The 11381-nt window shown below is 34.2% G+C and overlaps 1 protein-coding gene across 1 annotated transcript in view; it reads left to right on the top strand.

Moving 5' to 3' along the window:
* Positions 1 to 11381, top strand: part of LOC136033659 (alpha-aminoadipic semialdehyde dehydrogenase-like) — a 372653-nt gene that overhangs the window by 319706 nt on the left and 41566 nt on the right. The gene's annotated exons all lie outside the window — the stretch shown is intronic.

An 11381-nucleotide genomic window follows, 5' to 3' on the forward strand; every position in this document is an offset into this window, starting at 1 on the left:
CATTAGTCAAAAACGAATTAATTAGTTTTTTTGTCACAAATACTGGTCAGTAGACCATTGACAAAAATCTACATTTTTGTACGTTTTATATTGACTAAGGAGCACTGCCGACCCCTTGTTATGATTAAATAAACGTAAAATTTGCATGACAGGGGAAAATTGAACAATGATAATTGCCTATTCGAACACAGCAGTATCCAGCAGCTTCCTTTTCCATGACATGTTTAGCTCATGACTTGAGTTTTTAACGCACTTCTTTTTAATATTGCTTTTCTTCGTTAACGACATGGAAGACTGCTTCCATATCAAGTTACCAATGAACTCTTACCAGCCTGGTGACTGTAGTAGAGTACCTAACCCCTTTCCAAGTTCGTACCTTCTTGAACCATGCAGCAAAATCTTGCAAGCCTTAAACTAAAGATTTCACAGAATAAACCAATTTATTTTGCTAAAATGTTGCTTTCTAAGTCATATTAAGAAATTATTATATAAACACTCTAAAATGCCCTCTCTAAAACACTCCTCTACATTTGTAGAAGTATTTTTGAATTAAAATTTCATCGTTCGTTTAAGTTTTGGAATAATAGTTTCCCACAAGAGTAATTTGTAATGCAGTCAATCCTTGGTCTAGTGTAATAAGTGACTCGACTGGAACAACCAAAAAAGGTCCTGGAGCAAGTTTGAAATAGTAGCTTCAGAAAACAATCATCCATATAAACATAAACAAATTTAACAGGTAAAATGCACTTTTGTTTAAAGTCGTTATAATCTTCAATTAAAGTTTGGCTCTTGTAAATCGTGATATTCCATAGATTTTATTCTATGGAATTAAATCTATGGCAAAAAGATTTTAAAAAAGCAGAATGCTCCGCTTTTCTTTCCTGTGATCAGCATGAATTTTTGACTTGCAAGATTTTTACATTCCGAGGGGCAAGGACTTTTTTCATGGAAAGCAAAGGAAATGCGTCTCAATGATATCGGAGAATTACGTCTTGTCTGCGAATTTTTTACTGAGATCTGAGGGTTTTTCCACTAAAATACAAAAAAAAAGATTTCAATAAAATTACCAAAAAAACACTAAAATGTAGCGGAGGGGGGATCTAGACCAGGGGTCCGCATGCGGCCTGGAAACCTCCCCACAACGCACCTGATGGACCACATTAAACACCATACCAACACAACGAGGTGAAAGGGTGCGTCATCTATTATTCTCGAAAAAATCTAAACATCTAGCATAGTTGATGTTCAACCATCCAGACCAGATATTTTGGTATGCCATGATTTTTGTTTTTTAGTAAACCTACCTCAAAGTTTTGGAAAACCCCCCCAAAAAATATTGCCTATAAATTTTCTTTGTTTATTCGTTTTTTCTGTTCAATAAAATTTAGTGATTGTGGTACCAAGTTGAAACCAATTTATCTGGCTATGTTATTTGCCCATCCTGCGAAAAAAAAATGCATGATTCTGTAGATAGGTGTCGTCTGGTATACAAATAACACATGAAAAAATGATACACACTGGGACATATCCCAGTATGTACCAGAAGACACTCATCTACAAAATCGAGGGTGTTTTTTTTCCTCAAGTTCATCAAAAGGATTTAAGTACATCCAGGTTGTCAAAGGAGCATCAATACAATGCCTCAAGAATAGGATAAGATATTAAGTTTCAATTTCCTGAGGAACTAGAGGGGGAGTAAAACTAATCAAAAGGTACAATATATATTCAGATGGTGAAAAGAGTGTGTGGGCAATATGCCAGAAAAAAAAGGAGGAGGAGGGGGGTACGCTGGAACTTTCAGAGCATATTATTGGCGATGTTGAATGAAATAAAAAGTTGCTATGTCCATTGAAGTTCGTCATTAGGGCGTATTACAACATCTTAGGAACAACTCAACTTTTTCTTTATTCAACAAAAAAAAATAAAAAAACACAAACAATACTATGCCCCAACAGAGAGCAGAGCTCGTAAGGCTGGGACAGTGCAAAAACATAAGAAAAAACATCTCATCGTAATAATGATTTCAAAGTATAATATGGGAGAAGACACACAAAATAGAAAAAAACTCATAAAAGATAAGTAAATATATAAATATCGGGCAGGAGGGGCGTGGGAGGCCGTCCCAGACACAGGGACACAAAGACAAACACACAAATAAGAAGATCAAATAATTTAAATTTCCATCATCAATGGTGAATAATCAAAATTTTTAGCAAACAATCTTTAATATTTGCTTTTTTAAATTTAGCTGAGATTTTTGCTGAGACTTTTGGGATGGATCAAACAGAATTTTATCATTCAGCTTATGATTGTTAGCAATGAAGGGTATTTGGTATCTAATCGAAAACTTTGACCTTTCAGAGCTTACAAAAGAAATTTGATACATCCTAGACCTCCGACAATCCGAACGAGGAAATAAGATTAATAGAGATTTGTCATAGAAATAATTTTTAGAATTTTGGATTTGAAAATGCCATATGGAAGTATTTAATGTTCGTATATCATTTAAATCTAACAAATTTAAGAAGAGAAATAATGTTTTAGTTTCCGAAACATTTTCAAGTTTTGAAGGTCGATGTAAGAAATTTCCAAGTATTCTTATTGCCCTATTTTGTAGTACCTGTAAGGGTTTTATATGCTTCCAAAATGTATTAAGATATACAACTGAGCAATAATTCAAATAAGAAGTAATTAGAGAGTGGTAAATTATTTTTAAAATGGTAAAAGGAAAAATATTCTTCACACGGTACATCGACCCAATATTTTGAGCAAGTTTTAATCTTAAATACTCAATATGATTATGAAATGACAAAAGGGGATCAAGAAAAACTCCTAAATAACGATATGATTGGACCCTACAAATTTTTTGATCACCAACCTGTAGCTCCTCACAAGAAATCTCTCGAGTGGAACGTTTTGAACGACCAAAAACCATAAAATTAGTTTTCTTAAAATTCGGTACTAGTTTATTAGAAACAAACCATCGATTAACTGAAGTAACACTTATAGTCAGATTTTCAATCAATGTCAATGAATCCCTAGCTTTAACTGTTATAGCTGTATCATCTGCAAATAGAACTGCATGGCTAATATTCTCATGCAAACCTCGGGGAAGATCATTAATATAGATCAAAAATAAAAGTGGACCTAATACTGAGCCTTGGGGGACACCAATATCAGTAAGACTTTTTAAATTAGTCATTTTTCCACCGACATTTACTGTGATTTTGCGTCCGCATAGGTATGATTTAATAATTTGCAATCCTTTCCCTCTTATGCCGGAATTTATCATTTTGTCAAGAAGAATTTCATGATTTAAAGTGTCAAATGCTTTTTTTATATCATAGAAAACAGAAGCCACATGGAAATCATCATCTAAACAATCATTTATTTCTAATAAAAGAGCTTTAACTGCTTGTTCTGTCGAACGGTTTGCCCTAAATCCAAATTGATATTTGGTAAAGAAATTTATTTTATCTAAATAGCTAGAAATCCTTTCTTTTAAAATTTTTTCAAACACTTTAGATAATGGCGATAAAATTGCAACTGGACGATAATTACTTACATCAGATTTATCGCCTTGTTTATACAACGGAATTACTCGGGCAATTTTCCATCTACTAGGAAATATACCTGAATTGATACTCAAATTGAAAATGTGGATAAGTGGTTCAAAAATAACTCCGGCAATACTCTTTAACAAATTTGTTGATAATTCATCATGTCCCACTGAATTACTATTTTTTATATTTTTGATAATCTTATGAAATTCAGCAAAACTAACAGGGACCAGAAATATGCTCGTACATTCATTGGGGGGTAAATATTCTTTATGCGACCTGTAAGGGGACAAATCTATTCCTGCTGAAACAATCGCTTGACCAACACCAGCAAAATAATCACTAAACATATTAGTAACATCTTGCGGTTCTCTAACTTCTACACCATTTGTATTAATTAATACCTCAGGATGTGATAGCTTTTTATTTTTTCCAATTTTCTCCTTAATTAAATTCCAAGTTTTTCGAGGAGAATCAGAATTTTTAAATGAATTTTCATAATACACTCTTTCATTTTCTCTAAGAATCCTTACTAACAGATTCTTATAGTTTTTAAAACGTATTATATTTATTTCAGTGGGATACTTCATTTTAATTTTATATAAGCGATTTTTTTCATTAATAGACCTCAAAAGCGATGCATTTACCCATGGTTTTCTTGGTGTATGCCTCTTTCCTTTCAGATTTCTATACGGGCAAAATTTATCAAGCTTCTCAGTCAATATATTATAAAAGTTATCTAAGGATTGATCCGGATCCATTTCATCAATTACTGAACTCCACCCTTCATCACCGAGTGCTTCTTTCAATTTTAACAAATTTCCTTTCCCAAAGTCTCTTCGCTTTGTTGACTTCTTTTCATTATGCGGGAAATATCGCAAGAAATCAGCCATAAGTATGCAGTGATCAGATGAATCATCAGGAATGACATATGTACTAACAGCACTTTCAGGTGAAAAAAATATTATCAATTAGTGAATATGACGTATCAGTTATTCTGGATGGTACAAGACATACAGGATATAATCCATGAGATAGCGGACATTCTAAAAACTTCAAAGTGTTACTATCCAGTCTATTCTGATTAGAAGAAACAAAGTTCATTAAGTCAATATTAAAATCTCCCATAACTAGATAAGAAGTATTAAGACTAGCTAATTTATCCATGAATTTTTCAAAACAATTTCTAAACTCCATCTGACTAGCTGACGGACTACGGTAAATAACTGCGATTAGAATCTTCTCATTATTTGGAAAAAAGCTTTCGACAACACAAGATTCAAATAACATTTCAATATTCATCGGCAAAAATTCTAGTCTTGCACGGGCTGGTATGCAACTTTTAATTAAGACACCAAGACCACCTTTCTTTTGCATACTCCTTTCAACATGAAACAATTGATAACCATCAACATGATTACTTTCAATTGAAAACTCATCTAAAAAAGTTTCGCATAAACCGAATATGTCCTTATCAGATGTCGATAGAAAAGTGTCAATTGTATCCCTTGCAGTCCTCCAGCCCCGGCAATTCCAAAACGATATCCTCCTTGTTCTAGAATTTTTCTTTGCCAATCCATTCAAAAATAAATATTGATTTTTTGGTATATCTAATATGCTGCTATTATCCTCATTATCACTAGCTACAATATTTTGGAAAACTGAATGAAACAAAAGAGAATCTCGCTCAAATTCTTTTAACCTTGATGATAGAATTCCATCACTATCTCCATCCATTATCAAATATTACCACCATGTCAAGAATAACCACACCACGACCCATGCGCCCAACAAACCAAAATAAAAGGTAACTCAAACAGAAACAACTAAGAAAAGAAAAGAGAAATGTCTTCATTCTAAGACAAATTCTTTCAATATTCTACCGCTATTCATAAAGACCCCTGTGTGCTTCAGAAAAACCATTAGAAAAACATAATAAAAATAGATGACTAAAGAGAAAGAATCGTAATAAATATATAGAGCAACAAAAATTAGTGAGAAGATAACTAAAAAACAAATAAATACGAGACAAAACATGATTAAACGCTTCCTACTTGTATATTTTAAAACATACTAACAGGGCGCTTTACTATTAGACGATATGATTTTATCTCACTGAGACATCACTTGGAAAACTATGATGTAGGCCTACATGTCCTTGAACGTTTGGAAAGTCGTCAACCTCTGGTATGCTATCACTAAATGAATATTTTGTAACTGAGCCGTCAGGTCTTTTCACAAACAAGTTTGTCTGAATATCCTTTGATATCCATGCCTCATATCTAGGAACATTCCGCAATTTATCCCGTTTCGCTAAAATCAGCTTACGTATTTTACGAATTTCGGCTGGCACATCATCACTAATAAACAAGTTGCTATTATTTCCATGAAATGTCTTGTCCTTCAGCTTGCTGGTATTTTTTATAATAGAAAACTTGTCTTTTTTATTTAGTGTCACCTTTAAGAATTTACGATTTCTGTCATATTGCGAGATTGTAAAATTTACTTCAGGCAATTCTAATCCATGGCAAACAACTTCTGTAAATAAAGCTTTAGCGTTATCAATATCCTCACAAACTGCATTCCATATGATGATATTATTTTCTAACTTGGCGGCTTCCAATTTCACAATCCGACACATTGAATCTTCATTTTTTCTTTTTAATTTTATTAATTCATCGGTACAAATTTTTAATTGCAAATTGAGGCAGGACGTATCATTTTCAATTTTTCCAATTTTCGATTCACTATTAACCATCTTATTTTTAAGAGCCGAATGTTCTTTATCCAGATTATCGACCCTTGTAGTAAGAGTACCTAATTGATTGCATAAGCTGTCTAATTTATTGCCATTTTCTTTTACGATTTCAAGAATTTGCTTAAAATCTGCAGCTAGTATTGATATTTCCGGTTTCGAGCTAGAGCTATCATCTGAGGTGTCTAATGAAATATTCGTACCTTCTCGTTTCGGATTTTTCCTTTTACGTCCCATTGTACATTAAATTGTACTAATATAATATTAATAAGTATTCACTGAATAGCCAACAGTTCTTGAAATAATGTTTTCAGCATTGAATGAGTATCCAAAAGATCATGAAATAATATTTTTCACATAAATCCACACAGAGGTCTTAAAATGCGTCTTACTCTGACGAGAGCATTGAATAAACTGACGAATGTTGTACAACAGATGTTGTTAAGTTGAAATCTGAAGACCTGTTGAGAGGGATTTTAACTAAATATGGATGTTAAAATGACCTATCTGCAATACTTCTGGGATAGCTAAGGACATTAAGGTGAAACTATTAGGGGATATTGCAGTGTATATTTAACAAAATCCAAATGCACTCTGTGCATGCAGGCTGTCGAAAGGGCATATGAACAATAGCTGAGAGCAATAAATGGAACCTTTGAGGACTGCTATAATTAGTACTACTGCTATTGTGACTTCCAAGCTGTGACTGCTTTAAACTGTTTGAATTTGTGACGACTTGCACCTGCAAATACTTGTGACTGATTGCGACTAAGACCCCAACTACTTGTAACTACAACTGCCAATGCATGTGACTGCATTAACTGCTTTGCTATAACAAACAACAAGATAATCCCTCAGAAATGGAGCAATGCCAAAGAGGCAGGGATAAACTGGCTGGTAGGCTCCGTAAAAACAAATAGATATATATATAGGCCTATTTTTGCAGATTTATATTTCTTAAGTTTATATATATTTCTTTTCTTAAGTATAATAATTTCTTAAGTATAAGTTTATATTTCTTTTATTGAAGTTAAAGAAAAACATTTGTGTTTAATCTGTCTAAGAGTCTTTTCGTAGTAAAGGAATATAACTTGAAGCGTTATTACGATACCGAGCACAAAACTAAATTTGAGTGTCTTGGAGGTGAATCTCGAAAAAAATTTAAAAAAATCATTAACTTGAAATCGTCACTCAAAAATCAGCAGAAATCTTTGAAGTTGCGACAGACAAAAGTAAATCAGCTGTACATGGCAGCTACAAAGTGGCAGAAATAATAGCAAAGCATGGTATCCATCTACTGACAGCGAACTTGTCATAGTGTGTCTAGGCTATTGCGGAGGAAGTATGACTGGAACAGGAAAATGTTTTTGAAAACATTAATCTCTCTGCTACAACTTGCACCCACCGCACCAAAGACGTGGGTGCTAACTTGTGTGAACACCTTAAGGACAAAGCCCAGTCTTTTACGTACTTCTCTTTTGCGATGGACGAAAGTACGGACGTATGGGATACGGCACAATTTCTAATGTTTGTGCGAAGGATTTATGAAAACTCATGTATATGAGTAGTTATTAAAAATATGCTGTCTTAATGGAACTACAAAGGGGAGGATTTATTTCACCACTTGGAACAAGCTCTGGTTTCATGTGGATTGAGCTGAGATACATTAAACAGCATCACCACGGACGGCGGAAAAACGTGAGCGGTCGTAGTAAAGGTGTCGTTGGAAGAGTCAACAGCAAACTTCTAGAATCTGAAGTTCCATATGCATTTCACTGTATCATAGGCAGCGCAAAAACACTGCCTAAGTAAAGAGCGATGTGGGCACAATGTATTATTTTTATTTTATACCAGGGGACTTCGTATCGAAGGAGATGTCGTAGAAACTTCGAAAAGGGCTCATTCGCTTGAAAATTAAAATGGGTCGAAAGTGATTGGAGGGTAACTAATCCCTTTCACACGCCCAAAATTTCCCCAAACACATTCAATCAAAATTTTGAGATACCTATTTTGTTCAGCATAGTTGAAAGATCCGAAAGTTATGTCTTTGAGGATGCCGACCCCCCTCCCTCCCACACACACACACCCTTCAGGGCAAGGGTTGTATGTTATGCCCTGGGGACATTTAAGGTTTATATAGAAAGGGTGATCATATAAACTTAATCGGGAAGGGTTTATTAATTGTTGAGCTGTATCCGATGAACTTCGATGAGAGATTTTTGCTTGGGTCCGGTGCACTAACAAAGGACGACGGAAGGGAGATGAGTGGCTCTTACAATTTCTATCTTGGACAGGGACCTTGGAACAGGGCCCAAGGGAGGAAATTTAACCTCAGCTGCTGGTGATGCATGAGCAAAACTACAACATTTGTCAATGCAAGCTAAAACTGGACAAGGTTCACATGGTCAAAACTGCAAAGTAGGAGCAGGTGTGAGTTATATGCGGTTGATAAGAAAGAAAACAGTCAAGATACACAAAAAACATTTAACCATAGTAGCTTGTGGTATAATATCGTTCCCATAAGTCAGGGTGATTGGCTCCTGTACATTTCTCATACGGTAAGGGGTCAAGAAATTGACAATGGCACTCTTCCAGCTGTTATACCATGTGCTGGTGACATGCTGGTCACATGACACTGGTCACATGCTGGCCATACCATGTGCCCAGGACCAATCCTTTACTTTATCAAGAACACCTTGAGCTATGGAAGTGGCAGATGGCAGGTCCAGTGCAGCAATGAAAAAGTCACTGTCATCAGCAAAAAGAACAGGGTGAACATGGAGATGAAGACCATCAACAAGATAATTAATGTAAATTAAAAAATGAGGGTGGATTGAGAACTGAAGGAAGCGTTGTGAAATACAAATTGAAGGCACTCGCTGAGGATTTTTTGTCCACAATGGATCCATAAGCTTTCCTATAAAGACATGGGGAACACAGTCTGAATTTCTTGTGGGAAAGAGCTTTATTAACTATAGTCCAAACGTTGTGCTAATTTCCCTTACACTCATTAATTCAACGCGAAAAAAACAGCTCTTTTGCTGCACGAACTGAGGAAATGAGCACATTTTTATAAAGTTTATACTCCAAAAGATCATCCTTCCAAGCTCCTTACAAGATCCAAAAGATCTTACTTTTACAAGCAGCCTTCAACAAAGAGGCCTTCATATGTGTTGCGTTGATCATATGAGACAGCAATAAACTAATTGCATGTTCAACATCTTTAGCTTTAAGAAAACTAGACCAATCATTACTCTGAAGATTGTGTATTTTTTTATCAGTAAAATCTCTAAAAGAAGACTCACGTTTCTCATCCACAGTAATCTCTGTTTTAGGCACAAATAGTGATAGATAAATAGGGAAGTGATCAGATACATCAGTAAAAACAAGACCAGAAGTGAACCTCAAATTAGGAGAATGAGAAATGAAAATATTATCTATTAAAGTGGCAGAATTTTTTGTAAAGTCAACACAAGAAGGAAAAAAAAATTGAAGGAAAAAGCCCGGAAGAAGAAAATAAACCAAAAAGATGGTCACATTCATCACTTGATCCAGAATTTAACATATTACAATTGAAATTTCCCAACACACAAATATGTTTTTAGAGAAAGTCCCCATACCTGAAAGCTGATCAAGCAAATTGCAGAGCAGATGTGTTGAAAAAGGAGGGGGCTTATAAAAGAACAGTATCACATGCAAACAGGCTTTTTACAAATAAAGAAATATCCCCTGAACACATTGTTATCATTCTGGGGACATGAATAGCAATATAGCCATGCATATCATAAGCTGTTAAATTTTTACTATTAGATAACCATTTTCTGTTAAGCCTATGACATCAAAAGGGCAAGAATTATCAGACCACAAATATGAGTTCAGACTATCCCATTTATCACATTCAAACAAAATACATTAAAGCTACTATTTAAAGAGAGTGAGGTCATAATTTTACCGTAATAATCAATAGTAGTGTGATAATTGCAATTATAATTAACCATAGATTCAAGAAGAGGGTCATATGTATCTGCCTTCTGTTTACCAGCGCTACTTGGTTACAAGATAAACCAGCACTTATGATTACAAGCTGAAAATGGTGACGTAATGTATTACTGTGAAGTGAGATGACTAAGCCAAGGATCAGTACTTCAATGATTTTTTTTTATTTAAAGAAAGACATTTCTAGCTTCATTGAGATGAAAGAAAAGGTAAAGCCCAAAATTTGCAACAACCAGTGGGTTGTAGATCTTGGGTTTTTAACTGATTTGATTACAGAACTGAATCTAAGAACTGAACCTACTCATTACACGTTTACAAGCAAAAAATGAATTTACACGCCAGATGTACTCAGATGTTAAGGCATTTGAAATAAAACTGACATTATCAGTTAAAAGAAGCTGATATAAATTTTGTTTGACAAAATACCAAATATGAAGTTAATTACTACAACTACAAACTGAACTACTTTGAATTAAAATGGAACATTTGTGTTGAGGTTCTACCAAGGTATTCACGCTCGGTTCTTCCATTATAATGGAAAATTTCCAACATATTTGATAGTTGGGAAATATATTGGATAGTGCGTCGGGAGAGTTTGAAAACCGGTTTGCTCATTTCAAAAAGATCTAACGCAAGATGAATATTTTCGAAAACCCCTTCACGGTACATGTCAATAATTTACCAAGTGATTTGCAAATCAATAACCATAGATTAGCAAAGTGTAACTCCACTTAAAATAGCTTTAAAGAAAAAAAAAGAGCTTGGTGGATTTCTATGGAAGTTTGTTTTCTGAAAACTGCTAGGATTTAAAAAGACTTGCTCAGCAAATAATTACTATGTTTGGTAGTGTGTATAATTGTATAACTTTTTTTTAATTCTGAATTATCGAAAAAACGAACATTGTTCTCCGTTATCGGATATATATTTAGATGCAAAACTACGTGTCACTACTACAGAAATGCAATCTAACGTGAAAAAATTACAAGTCAAATGCAACAACAAAAATCTCATTCATTGTATTAACTAAAATAGATGTCGTAAATATATACATAAGAGTTTTATATTTAAAC

Source organism: Artemia franciscana, chromosome 12, assembly GCF_032884065.1.
Source record: "Artemia franciscana chromosome 12, ASM3288406v1, whole genome shotgun sequence".
Classification (NCBI taxonomy): domain Eukaryota; kingdom Metazoa; phylum Arthropoda; class Branchiopoda; order Anostraca; family Artemiidae; genus Artemia; species Artemia franciscana.